Source organism: Malaclemys terrapin, chromosome 2, assembly GCF_027887155.1.
Source record: "Malaclemys terrapin pileata isolate rMalTer1 chromosome 2, rMalTer1.hap1, whole genome shotgun sequence".
Taxonomy (NCBI): domain Eukaryota; kingdom Metazoa; phylum Chordata; order Testudines; family Emydidae; genus Malaclemys; species Malaclemys terrapin.
Window position 1 is genome coordinate 87,923,492 of NC_071506.1, and position 13,046 is coordinate 87,936,537.

General features: G+C 42.5%; 1 protein-coding gene across 2 annotated transcripts in view; it reads left to right on the forward strand.

Annotated features, from left to right (window-relative positions):
• The first annotated feature begins 959 nt into the window (after positions 1-959).
• The window catches only part of RALBP1 (ralA binding protein 1), a 58,539-nt gene continuing 46,452 nt past the window's right edge, over positions 960-13,046 (forward strand). Inside the window, exon 1 of one of the 2 annotated variants that reach the window (XM_054017739.1) lies at positions 960-1,048. The gene's annotated coding sequence lies outside the window, so the exon portion shown is untranslated. The remainder of the gene's footprint in view (positions 1,049-13,046) is intronic. The other variant, XM_054017740.1, reaches the window with a different exon arrangement.

Genomic DNA, 13,046 nt, shown 5'->3' on the forward strand with positions numbered 1-13,046 from the left:
GTTGGGTCAGTTTGCTGCCCTGGCCGCACAGCGCCTGGGGCTCAGATGCAATGACCGCAACACGAGCCGGGGCAGCCCTACGCGTAGTTGTGCGGCGAGGCAGCGCCGCTCCCTCTGCACACGCTCAGCGGCGGAGCCATTGGCCGAGACCCGCCTGGCGCGCACCGAGCCGGAGAAGCAGCGTGGCCAGATCACATTGGTATTTGAACCCCGACCCCCCCGGCAAGGGGCTGAGCTGCCCGGGCCGGTGCTTTGATCGCTGCCTTTGCGCACACGCGTATTGCCGGTGTGACGCGTCCCCTGTGAGACACGTTACTGTATTGCGGGCGCTGCGCCTCTGCGCCCCCGTTGGCAGCACTTGGGTCACTGACCGCCCCCGCCCCGCCCCCCACGTTCCCGGGACCCAGGCACGCGGGGTAGCCGCACAGATGTCAGCCGGGAGCAGCCAACCGCCAAACAGAAAGCGGGGCTGGGAGACTCGCTCTTAGCCGCCCACCCACCCCGATTTCCGTGCGCAGCTGGCACCGGCCCCGCCTGGGCACCGTGTCCAGAGAAAAGCCCGGCGGGGCGGCCGAGGGCTGCTAAGGCGGGGCAGGGGCAGGCGGCGGACGCGGGCAGAGCGCGAGGCGTTCCACCCTCCGACATCCAACTGCCGTCCGTCCCGGCCTCTACTTCAACTGATGGAACTACAATTCCCAGCATGCCCCACGCGGGAGGAGACATAACCGCCACCAGCAGTGCGCAAGCGCTCTGTCGTCTCTCCGGCGGCGCACCCCACCCCCCCCCCGGTTTGCGAGGCGCATGCGCAGCTCCATCCCGCCTCTTGCGGCTGCCTTTGCTATGCGCATGCGCACTCTCCTCTTACCGCTGCCGGGGGCAGACGGGGGAAAGCTGCCGGCGGCGCATGCGTGTTGGCAGGCTCGTTCTATTCACGAATCCCCCGTCCTTGTAAACGGGCGGCGGAGGCGGCATGGGGCGCGAGGCGGCGTGCGCGTGAGGCCGAGGCGGAGCCGAGCCGAGCCGCCCTGCAGGCAAGCGGAAACCCGGGGTCAGTTCTGGGGTCGCGCGTGTGGGGGTCCCCGCCCCCATTTCCCAGTGTGGGGTGACGGGGGGGAGTGACTTCCGGGCGGGGGGTTAGAGTGCGGCCCCCGGGGGGAGGGACAGTACCAGAGATTCCCCCCTAGGGACCCTCTTCTCCCCCCCCCCCCAGCGCCCCGCGTAGTGCCAGGGACCCTCCCCCACCCAGCGCCCTCCCTGGAGAGGTGTTTACACCGGGAACCACCACCACCACCTCCTCGAGGCTGCTGCTGCCCGTGGTGTCTCCAGGGCAGGGGTGTGGCAGAGCCCCGCATCCCAGCACCCCCTCACAGTGACAGGGGCTCTGTGTGTGCCAGCATCTCCCATTACCCCAGCCCGGTGCCCTCAGGGATTTTGGGGGGGGGGAGGGGGCACCTAGCTTTTGCACCTGCTTTCCTCTCCCAGGTGAGCATCGTACCTCCCAGTGTCGGATACCAAGCTCCCTGCACCCCACGTACTCCCAAATGGTTGTGTGCTGTGAAACACACATGATATTCTGTGCTGCTCATATAGCACAAGAATGAACAACCATAAAGAATTTATTAAACTACATGTTACTGTCCTGTCTTTTTCATCCACTTCCCCTTTATTTCCTTGAAGTGGAAATCACTCTTAAAAGAAACAAAATTGCCATCATGCTTTTCATATTGTATATGGTGTGTTTGGAAAGTACCTAGTATGCCCTGCACAATACCAGCAACTAATAGTAATTTGTTGTTACAGCTGTGCATGGTTTCTATGTAAGTAAAAAGGTAGACCTGTCCCAAAGTGTTTGTTATCCATTAAAGCAAAATGCAATGAAAGGGGTAACAGAACACAGTGGGAACGTGCATTAGGTCAAAGAACATCTTGTTCTGGAAACACTGAGGTTTATAGTCATTCTGAGGAGTTCCACAGTCCTGGGTAATTTGCTTAGAAAGCTCTGCCTCCTGCACAAATCAGCCTTTTTTTTTTTCTGAGGTTGACAAATTCCATTGTTGCAGCGGAACAGAGTGGACTCGCTCACATAGAGTGCAGATAATGATCAATGATATGTAGCACCTTTCATCCCTAATGCTCTTGATTCACTTCAAACAATATACGTTCAGCATCACTAAAATGCATCTGCCAATAAGATTGAAGGTGGCAGTCAGGTGGCATGTTGTATGATGTAGAAAAACAAGGAGGAGAAATTATTAGAGCATTGGGGGTCAATCTCTACTCTTACAAAAATGTTATGGGATCTTAATAATCATACAGGTGTGGATACAGCCTTTATTGCATGATGCAGTTCAACTTTTTTAATGTTTATATTGACTTCTAGTGTAGTAGTAATATATAAATCGGTATTATTTAGTATTTGTAGTGCTTAGAGGCCAGAGTTATAGACCAGGACCTCATTGTGCTAGGTGCTGTACAGACACATAACAAAAAGACAGTTTCTGCTCCAGGGGGCTTACAGTCCAAGTATGAGACAAGAGACGACAGATGGATATAGAAAGATGGGGGAGTACAAGTAAACAATGAGACAGTATTGGTCAGCCTGGTAGGCAGTGGTCTGTGCACACTAGCAGCCTAATCATTATCATGTTTTCTGTAAGCATCACAGCAAAAGGGAGGGATTCTGAGGAGGGATTTGAAGGTGGATAGTGAGGTAGCTTTGCAGATGTTTAGAGGGAGTGCCTTCCAGATGTTTGGGGCAGCATGAGAGAAATAGTATACTGGAAAAAACACACATTTCAGATATTTGGGTCCAAAAGTATGACAACTTAGTGTGGATCTGGGTTCAGTTTCCGGTTTTGCCAAAGGCTTCCTGTGTTACCTGAGAAAGTAACTTAATCTTTCTTTGCCACAATTCCCCATCTGTAAAATGGGAATAATAAAACTTCCTTTCTCCTACCCTTTGACTTGTCTATTTAGATTGTAAGATTTTTGAACTTTGCTTGCTCTACACACAGTTTTTGTACTAGTATAATTTTCAGTTAGGGATATGATATTATGTTTTTTTAAACAAATGGTTAAAATAGTATGCCCCCTAATGTGGACCCTTTTCTTGGTATAAAGATGCCTTCTATCATTGTAACTTATTCCCCTTCCAGTCTGGGAATAGCTAAACTGGTGTAAAGCACCTTTATATTGAAATAATTGGGTCCACACTAGATGGGTTATACTACTCTCACTGTACCAATGTAGTTAAAGCAGTACAACTTTTGTGTGTAAAATCTGTGTGTGTGTGTGCTGCATCTAGCACATTGGGACTCTGTCAGTTGCGGCTTGTAGGCACTACACTAATACAACTCTAATTTTTGTAATATATTATTTGTATTGCTCTTAGCAAAAGTTTAATGGTAGTCTGCCAAATAAAAATACTTGATAGGCTAAGTAGATCAATATTTAAGATATTACTGCCTCAAAATAATCTATTGTGTACCCTTTTTTCTCATTCCATAAAATCTGGCAACATGTAACCAGTGTCAGCAGAAAGGAACACTGGGAATGGAATGCTGTTGTATGACAGTAAAGGGGCTCAAGCAAACACACATACTTAGCTTAATACACTTGAGTAGTCTCATTGAAATCAGTGAGACTACTCTCATATAAGTATTTACAATATTTGGGAGCTTTGTTTTCCCTTTTGTGTGCATGTTTTTCACGTTGTAAAAGGGTCGAAAGAAATTTTAAACATAAAAAATGTGACTGAAAAAACACAAATTGGATGAGGACCAAGGGAAGTCTTTGCCTTTCCGGCTCCATATTCACTACAGTAGAATCTCAGAGTTACAAACACCTTGGGAATGGAAATGATTCATAACTCTGAACAAAATGTTATGGTTGTTCTTTCAAAAGTTTACAACTGAACATTGACTTAACACAGCTTTGAAACTGGCGTGAGAAGAAAAGTACTGCTTTTTACTATCTTAATTTAAATGAAACAAACACAAAAAGTTTCCTTACCTTGTCAAATCTTTTTTTTTTTTTAAACTTACCCTTTATTTTTAGTAGGTTATGTTTAATGCAGTAGTTTACTGTAATTTTTTTTTTTTTGTCTCTGCTGCTGCCTGGTTGTGTACTTCTGGTTCCAAATGAGGTGTGTGGTTGACCGGTCAGTTCATAACTCTGGTGTTCGTAACATTGAGGTTCTACAGTAATTCTTTGAGTCTTTCTGTTTTGTTTTTTAATTTTCTATTTTTTATAAAATAGAAATATCAAAAATCTTAGCAAACTGCTCAGTACAGAATAAAATTGGACTTTTTCTTTACCATTTAAATTCTTTGTCACATTGCTGAACAGTCATGACACTGAAGTCATCCCATTGTATCCTGGGACATGTCAGCAGTCTCACAAAAGAAACTTCACTGACTTGGTGGAATAAAGAAGTGATGTATATAGCTTTTAACTGCTTGTTAGTTTTTTTAAAATTCTGCTTCTCCTAAAATGCTGGAACAGCATTGTAAAAGTGGAAAATAACACCCTAATCTTGCCTGCCTAACTCCAGGCTTTGGGGGATTTTTCAAGTCTGCAGGACTTTCTCCAGTGTCTCAGCCAGTGCAACAGCCATGGATACAAAAGATGTCAGTGACATTAAATGGAATTGACTTTGTTCAGGCAAGCCACCAAAATGAGTTTTTGATTCCCAGTCATCTGGAGTCTTCTAAAGCTGATGTCCTGTTTTATTAATTTTAATAACACAAAGTATTTGGCAATATTTTCAAATAGAAGAGAGACATAGGTATGTGTTTTAAAAAAAAAAAAAAAAAAAGGAAAGCCAAGAGGAAAACCTCAAGATTTCCCTTTATAGGCAGGAATGCCATTGACACACTCTAAAGTGATTGATTGCCAATTTAGTGACAGTTACTTTTAAAGTAAGATATTTAGTGGTTCAAAGAAAATGCCAACCTAAATTAGCCCTCAGAATGCACGGTTTTTGTGTAAAGAGGAAATATCACTAAGCATTTTTTGTGGTTACCTTTTTTATTCGTTTAATTGTCTGGGTCATCTCCTAGTGATCAAATTAATATTTTGGTACTGTAGTTACACTACACTGAATATTCCCATGTGTATATGGACTTGTTTAGGTTAGTGCACAGTGATCACTTCCTGCTTTGAATCAGAGTTTCAACAGGTGTCCAGCTGTTTACATAAAGAGTGAATCCAGCAAGAAGCATGCTATTCAGCAGAAAGGAACAATGGGGATGGAGTGCAGTCTTATGACAGTAACGGGGCTCAAGCAGACTGAGGAGTGGATTGGAAAAAATGCAGTATGTGAGACTAATGACATGGTGCATTTGAGTCAGAACATCAAATGTTGCGTCCATTTTCATAAGAATTAACAACCATAAAGATTCAATTCTATTTAAAAACAGATCTAATTTTTAGAATGCTAGTTATACAATGAATTTATTATATATATTAAAAAAAAGACTGATGATGACAAATATCTCTTTAACTAATCCCTAGTAATTGAAGGGATTCTCAGGTCAGTATCAGATTAAATGTTCAAATTAACTTGATTGTTGAGGTGATCAGTACCTTAAGAATTCCAATTGTACATGTTTGTATTGATCTTGTTGCAGCACTTAAAAAAAAAAGGGGGGGGGAGAACCCACTTCCTGTGCGTTACACCGAAAATAAATTGATGTATATTGATCTATTAGGACAAAATACATGGAGTGAAAGAAGTAATCTCCAAAGGTAAACATTCCAGCAGTGAAGCTCTCCGGTTTTGCTGGTGGCGGTGAATGTGTTTGCTGTGGGTGTTCTGTAAAAAGTTCTTAGCTTCATGTGTAGTGTGTGTTTTCTCTAAATTAGTAAAAATTAACTAGTCTTAACAGAATCGAGAAGACTTGTTAAATAATTATGGCATTATATAATTGCTTAATTGTGGGATTTTAATATGTATACTATATAATTTTTTAATTATAATGTAATTATAACTAAAGAACAATTATGTGACATAAATGCATTCATTGCATTGATAGTAGCGGTGAAGAGAAGAAACAAGTACCCATCTGGTCTGTTTCAAATATGGTGAAGTCAGACAGAATGTTTCAGAAATCCAGTGGATTGCTTAAATCTAATGATTTTTACATTTCCTGTTCATTAGGTGTTTTTACCTCTATAAATTCCATACAAAATGTGCTTCGTATTACTGCTAGTCTCCTCCAAACTAATCTCAACTGAAAAGTTCTTTCACAAGGAGCAAGTGGCGCACTTCTTAAAATGTTTAATCCTGAAATCTGGCTGTACAGTGCTCTCAATTCACATAGCAACTCAAAGACTGCTTGATCATAGGGTTTATTTGGCTTCTTCTCAAGAATGTTCTGAAAATGCTTTACAGAATTGTTGGAGGAAATATAATACAATTTGTGGGATGAGGGTTAGGAATGGACAGCTGGGTGGAGTTCTTGACTGCAAGCCTAAATGGTTAATGTGACTCTTGAATTGAGTCTTGGATTCAAATCCTAGCTTGTCACATAAGAGGACGAATTTGATGGTCTCACCATAGTCTATAGGAATGTGGAAATGATGCTATATCACAGAAACAGCTCAGAATGTGATAAGGTTTGCAGTCTCTTCAGAAAAGTATCCTAGAAATGGAATAGCAGGGGATTCGCAGGTCAGAAATGAGGCACACTTTATACCCATCCTGTGTTTGGTTTTAGCTAGCGCTTTTAGTCCTTTACTTTAAAGAACCCAAAAAATGTAATGTTAAAGTGATTTCAATTCAGACTTCAGACACATCTACAGTCATAGGCAACAGGAATAATAGGCCAGAAGAGGCTTTGCCGCCGCCGCCGCTGGAACCCCCATTAGCAGGATTTGCCGGCGAAGCTTTGCTTTATTATGCCCCATGCAGGTTCTCAGGTGGCGGAGGAGGCACATACCATCACCTCAGCCGCTCTGGAATTTGCATGGGGCACATCAAAAGCATCTTCTAACAGTCACTTTTCCTCTGGGCGGGTTGGGTCTGGGGAGGGGAGGTGTGGCTGCGGCTGGTCCAGGGCACCTCTGAATGTGAGGAGGAGGGGAAGACTCAGGGCTTCAGCCAGCCTGGGGCTCCTCCAGCGGGGAGGGGAGGGGACGCTCAGAACTTCGGCCAGCCCAGGGATCCTCCAGCCAAGTGGGGATTGCTCAGGACTTGGGTTGGCCTGGGCTTCCTGCAGCCAAGGGGGGGCTCTCTGGGTGGGTGGGGGGGCTTGTGGCTCTGGCCACGGGGGGCGGAGAGCAGGGAGTCCCGGGGCTACAGTCGTGGGGAGGGTGCAGGTTGAAGGGGCGGAGCCGGGGGCTCCACCCCGCCGCCCATGTCTACAGTATAGTCAAACATATATAATACTGGTCTGGTTTACAAAAACTGTGTGTATCATAACTGCCAGGAGTGTAATTCTGTTTTGGTTTTTGTTTGTTTGTAACTGATAATTATATTGGTACAGTCCCTAGTCTGGCGGTACTTAGGCAGGTATAAATGTGCCTTTTACCAAAATAGCTTATTCTCCTTTCCATATGGGAATAAGTTGTACTAATTTAAGTGTGCTTATACCAATATAACTGTCCATGCTGAGGGATCATGCCACCTGCTTTAACTATACTGGTATAATTACAGTGGGATAGCTTTTGGATGTAGACAAGACATGATACCAATGAGTTATATTATTTTATTGAACCTGAGTTATCTGATATTTTATCAATCAGTTTATTAATCAAAGATAAATCAGCACAATGCAGAGAGGTTATAGATTACCAATCTTTGGGAAAGAGTCCTGCACCATCCAGCCTGTCCCAAAATGATTACAGAATTTTGGTATATAGCCTGCTTGTTTACAACAGATGAAAAATCAAAAAATACTCTGTATTAGCACAACCCTTTCCTCTTTTCTCTTATGTGGCTTCATACATGTTTTGCAAGACATAGAGGTGTCTGTACCAACGTGACCCAGTACAGCTGCAGTACAGTAACTGGCAGTGCATATCTTACAAGCTTCACCAGAACATACATCTTATTTTCTGACAGATTCTGTATGTACAAAGAACAGAACTACATGTACAAAACAGATTGCAACAGTTCAGTTACTAGTAGTTTTCCACAGTAAGCTTAGCAGGAATACAGTTCATAGTTCTGCAACTTAGAATATATGATATATCTTAATTGTTCAGTGTTAGCTACTTATTTGCACAACACACCGTATTCTATCAGACTTGTAGTTACAGCAATAAAGCAATTTGCATATTTTGGTTAATACATCTGTTTGCAAGAGCTGATTTCACAGTCTTAGTACAATTCTACTCTTTAAATGATGAAACTACCACTGCAAGCATGAACACTATAGTTTCTCAGGCTGTAGTTTTCCACTTCATCTGTGGTCTAGTCATAGAGTATTATTGGACTGTAGTTCTCTTTGGTCATCACCATAATTGCACAGATAGGATAGAGTGGGCAAGGCATGGGACTGGGAGTCAGAAACTCAAGTTCCAAGACTGGCTCAGATATTGATTCTGAGTGTGGCTTTGGTCAAGTCATGTAACTTTTCAGTATCTGGGTTTTTTTTTGGTTGGTTGGCTCTCTTCCCACCCATCCCCAACCTGTAAAATGGAGACAATTACCTAACTTGCACGGGTGTTGTGAGGAGTCAATATTTGTATAGCACTCTGAAGATGTAAAGTATATCAGTGGTAAGTAATGCTGTTAACTTCAAACTTGATATTAGAAAAAATATGATAATGAATATGAGTTTAATGTGAAATTAAAAAGGTGTTCTATCACCCCACAGAACTGTAGACTGCTCATGTTTCACTTGAGCCTTGTGTGGGACTGTTTCATGAGTCTGCAAGTCCGCAGCCTGTAGGACAAACCCAAGTTATATTTGCTCTTCTGTACGGTAGGCTTCTGCCGTGGTGGTGTTTTTGTAGAGTATTTCCAATGTGTTCAGTGTAAATATTTGTTACGGTTTTATTTAAGGCTCTGTATAATCCATGTCTACTCCCTTCCAGAGGGTTTGTTTTATTGAATCTCAAACAATAATCAGACATGTTCTACAGCCATAACTTTCAGTCCAAACGTGGCTGGGGTTAAGGTTTTTACTTCCAGAATCTCTCTGTACCAGACCTTAGTTTCCGTGCCCTTGACAGCGTTTCCAATCCCCTTTATGTCTTCATTGGCACAAATGAATATAGCTACAGGTATGACATAGTAATTCCACTGCACCTTCATGTAAGGTACAAGCACCTGATAGCAAGTCTTACTTACATACTTAGAATATGGCACATTTTTACAAATAATTTGAGTTTTACAGCAGTCTTCATTCAGGCAATGAAAGCACATTTATTAATTCAATCATATAGGAAAAATTCTACTTGTCTAGTTGCCTGGTGTAAGTCACTTTTTGATGGGCAAGTAAAATATCATCATAGCAAGGATGGATGAGTACATTTGATGTCTGGGCTTGTATGTTTTCATGAACACTTTGCAAGGCTTAATTAAGTCTTGCAACATCCCTGCACAGTAGGTATTAACATTTCATATTAATCATAATTAATGATATACTATGCGTGACAGATTTGAGACCTTGGAAGCATGAAAATGTATTGGGATGTGGCAGACACTGGGATTAGTGATAAACTTTTGTATCTATAAATGCTACATATATCTTTTGTTTGTAATGTTGGTCCCAGGATATTAGAGAGACAAGGTGGGTGAGGTAATATCTTTTACTAGATCAACTTCACCCACCCACCTTGTCCCTCACATGTCATTACGTAGGTGATCCAGTCATTATAGTGTACTTGGATTTTCAGAAAGCCTTTAAAAAGGTCCCTCACCAAAGGCTCTTATGCAGAGTAAACTGTTATAGGATAATAGGGAAGGTTCTCTCAGGGATCAGTAACTGGTTAAAATATTGAAAATAAAGGCTAGGCATAAATGGTCAGCTGTCAGAGTGAAGAGCGATAAATAGTGGGGTCCCTCAAGGATTTGTACTGGAACTTGTGCTGTTCAACATATTCATAAACAATCTGGCAAAAGGGGTAAACAATGAGGTGGCAACATTTGTTGATGATACAAAATGATTCAGGATAGTAAAGTCCTGAAAAGAAAGATGATTGTGAAGACTCACAGAGGGATCTCACAAAGCTGCATGACAAAATGTCAAATGAAATTCAGTGTTGATAAATGCAAAGTAATGCACATAGGAAAAACTGATCCCAACTCTCCATACATCTTAGAAAAGAAATGACTGAGGGATGGACATGATAGAGGTCTATAAAATCATGAATGGTGTGGAGAAAGTGAACAGAGAAGTATTATTTACCCCTACAGTTAACACTGTGATGGGATCCCCAGGGTGCTCCTGGAACTGGGGTACTGCTGTGCACCTTTGTGCCTCCAGGATGGGCTGTCTCTTACAGTGCTTTGCTAGTGACAAGCAGCAAACCCCACCAGGTGCTGCTATCACTCAGAACAACAGCATGTGGTGTGGAGCCCCACACCCAGCTTGGTTGCATGAATGCTCCCAAAGCCACTCACGAATCAAACAGAGAAAGGCACCAGCCAATTCCCCCCAGCCTTGCATCCCCAGACTATACCATCTTGCCCTAGTCAGAAACCTAACCAGTGTAAGTTTATTACCCAGTCTGCCCCTCCCTCAATACGGAGAGGACATGCACCAACTTTTGTACCTGATTTCCCAAGCACTTCAACCAAACCACACTGTTTTAGGTAAAATGTAAAACAGGTTTATTAACTACAGAAAGGTAGATTTTAAGTGATTATAAGTGGTAGGCATAAAAGACCAGAGAAAGTTACCAGAGGAAAAAAAGATAAATGCGCAATCTAAATCTTAAATCATATTATACTAGGCTGTATTTAGATCAGCAATTTTCTCACCCCACTGGATGTTACAGTTCTTAATGCACAGGCTTCTCCTTAAGCCTGGACCAATCTCCTTAGATGACCTTTGTCTTCTCAGCATTCCTGTTGCTTCCAGCATAGGTGGGGGAGGAGAAAGGCAAAAGCATGATGCTATAGTCTCCCATTTTATATCCTTAGTCCATGTGCCTAGAAGACAAGATACTTGCCCAGACATGTCCTGGGGGGCTTTGCTGAGTCACTGGGCTGGGCAATCCCCCTGATGTGGTATTGTGAAACTGAGGACTAGTCTACACTGGCAATGCCGCGGCAGCGCTTTAAAGTTCCTTGTGTGGTCGCTCTAAAAAAAAAAAACCCACCTCAACAAGGGGTGCAGCTCCCAGTGCTGGGGCACTGTTTATACTGGCACTTTACAGCACTGCAACTTACTGCGCTCGGGGGGAGGGGGGTGTTTCTTCACACCCCTGAACGAGAAAGTAGCAGCGCTGTAAATTGCCAGTGTAGACAAGCCCAGAGTCATAGAGTTGAGCAATCTCCAATATGTGGTGCTTCTGCAGCCCTCATTGAATTGTAAGTCCCTTGATGACACCTCCCCTGCTGATTAATGGTTGTTGAGCACCCTCCTGGGAGTGGTTTGCCTTCTTTGTATGTCACTAGTAAACTTGCAACATATTTCAGTAACAGTCGAACAGGAAAATCTCGTAACTTGATACATAGTAACGCTATGTGTATTTTGACATAAAAATGGGTTTCAGGAGATCATGACCTTTCATTTGATATCTTACATTGCATGTTTTGTATGAAATATCAGAACCATATATGAATGATGAATATGGGGGTTATAGGTTGCCATTTTGAGGTGCAGTATGTCACAGTAGATTTTTTTAGGACAGAAAATGAGTCCCATCTTCCTTTGGGTTTGTGGAAGAAACTTGATGATGTGAGATTGCAATGTTGTTCTGTGTTGGAAGCACTGCAGGTACTTCTGACCATGCAGCCAAATTCAGGATTACATTGTTAAACTAGAATTTGATGAAAAGGTCAACATATTGTGGTGCTAGACTTCACTTCCCTAAAGTGTTTTTCTCATAATGGGTCTGATCCAATACTGTTGAAGTCAGTGGGAGTCTTTTAATTTACTTAATGGGTATTGGATTAGACCCAATAACTATGATAATACACAAGGCTTTCTACCCGCAGTAAGAGTTAGGACACAACTTGTTTTCCCACTCATCAAAAGCCCTTATCCGTTGGAAAAACTGTTATGCAGTATATAGGAAGAATAACCAGTCTTTCTAGATCATAAGCTTAATTACAGTCTTCCTTTCCCTTTTGGTGCCATTATTGAATGGAGTTGATCCCCACAACCACTAATTCCATTTTAATCATATGGAGGTCATGAAATGTTCATTAGAAGATGCTGCGATTCATTTATATTCCATTGTCATCCAGTACAATATGTCTTGGAATTTCATTAATAACTTTCAAGGTGATCTTCTCTGTGTCATTTATCACCCCATAGAGGAATCAGAGCAAAGCTGTTTTCAGCTTTTTTTGGTTTAGATTTGTCAATGCAAATGACAGCTTGTGTTGAATAATGCAGCCCTTTGTCAGTCTATATATGGCAGCAATTGAATAGGAATCTGTAGAAACTAGTATACTCATAATATCAAACCTGGGGGGGAGAGGGGATACTTTTTGCTGGAAGTGTTAGGTTTGTGTAGCCTCCTCTAAATGTCAGAAGGTATTTGCTGTTGTGGATTGTAGTGTCTCTGTTAGATTTTATTTTTTTATATTGAGAACTGGATCAAACAAAGCTAGATTGTTTACACCAGTGTCTCAAATGAAGGATTATATAGCAGCTTTCATAAAATGGACCCACAGCACTTTCCAGATTGTAAATACATGAAATTAAGCCACTTCTCTGGAGAAGCATGCATCCTTTCAGTTCTGTAGAGCAGGGAAGTCAAGAATAAACTATCCAGTTGAAACTACTTGAGAGAATTTTTAGGTTGGAAGATTTATATCTGAATTGGAGTATTTAACAGAGCTAATATCCCTACTCTTGTGAAAATATTCAACAACTTTTTCTACATCCCACCTAAAAGATGCTACCTTTAGATCAGGGGTC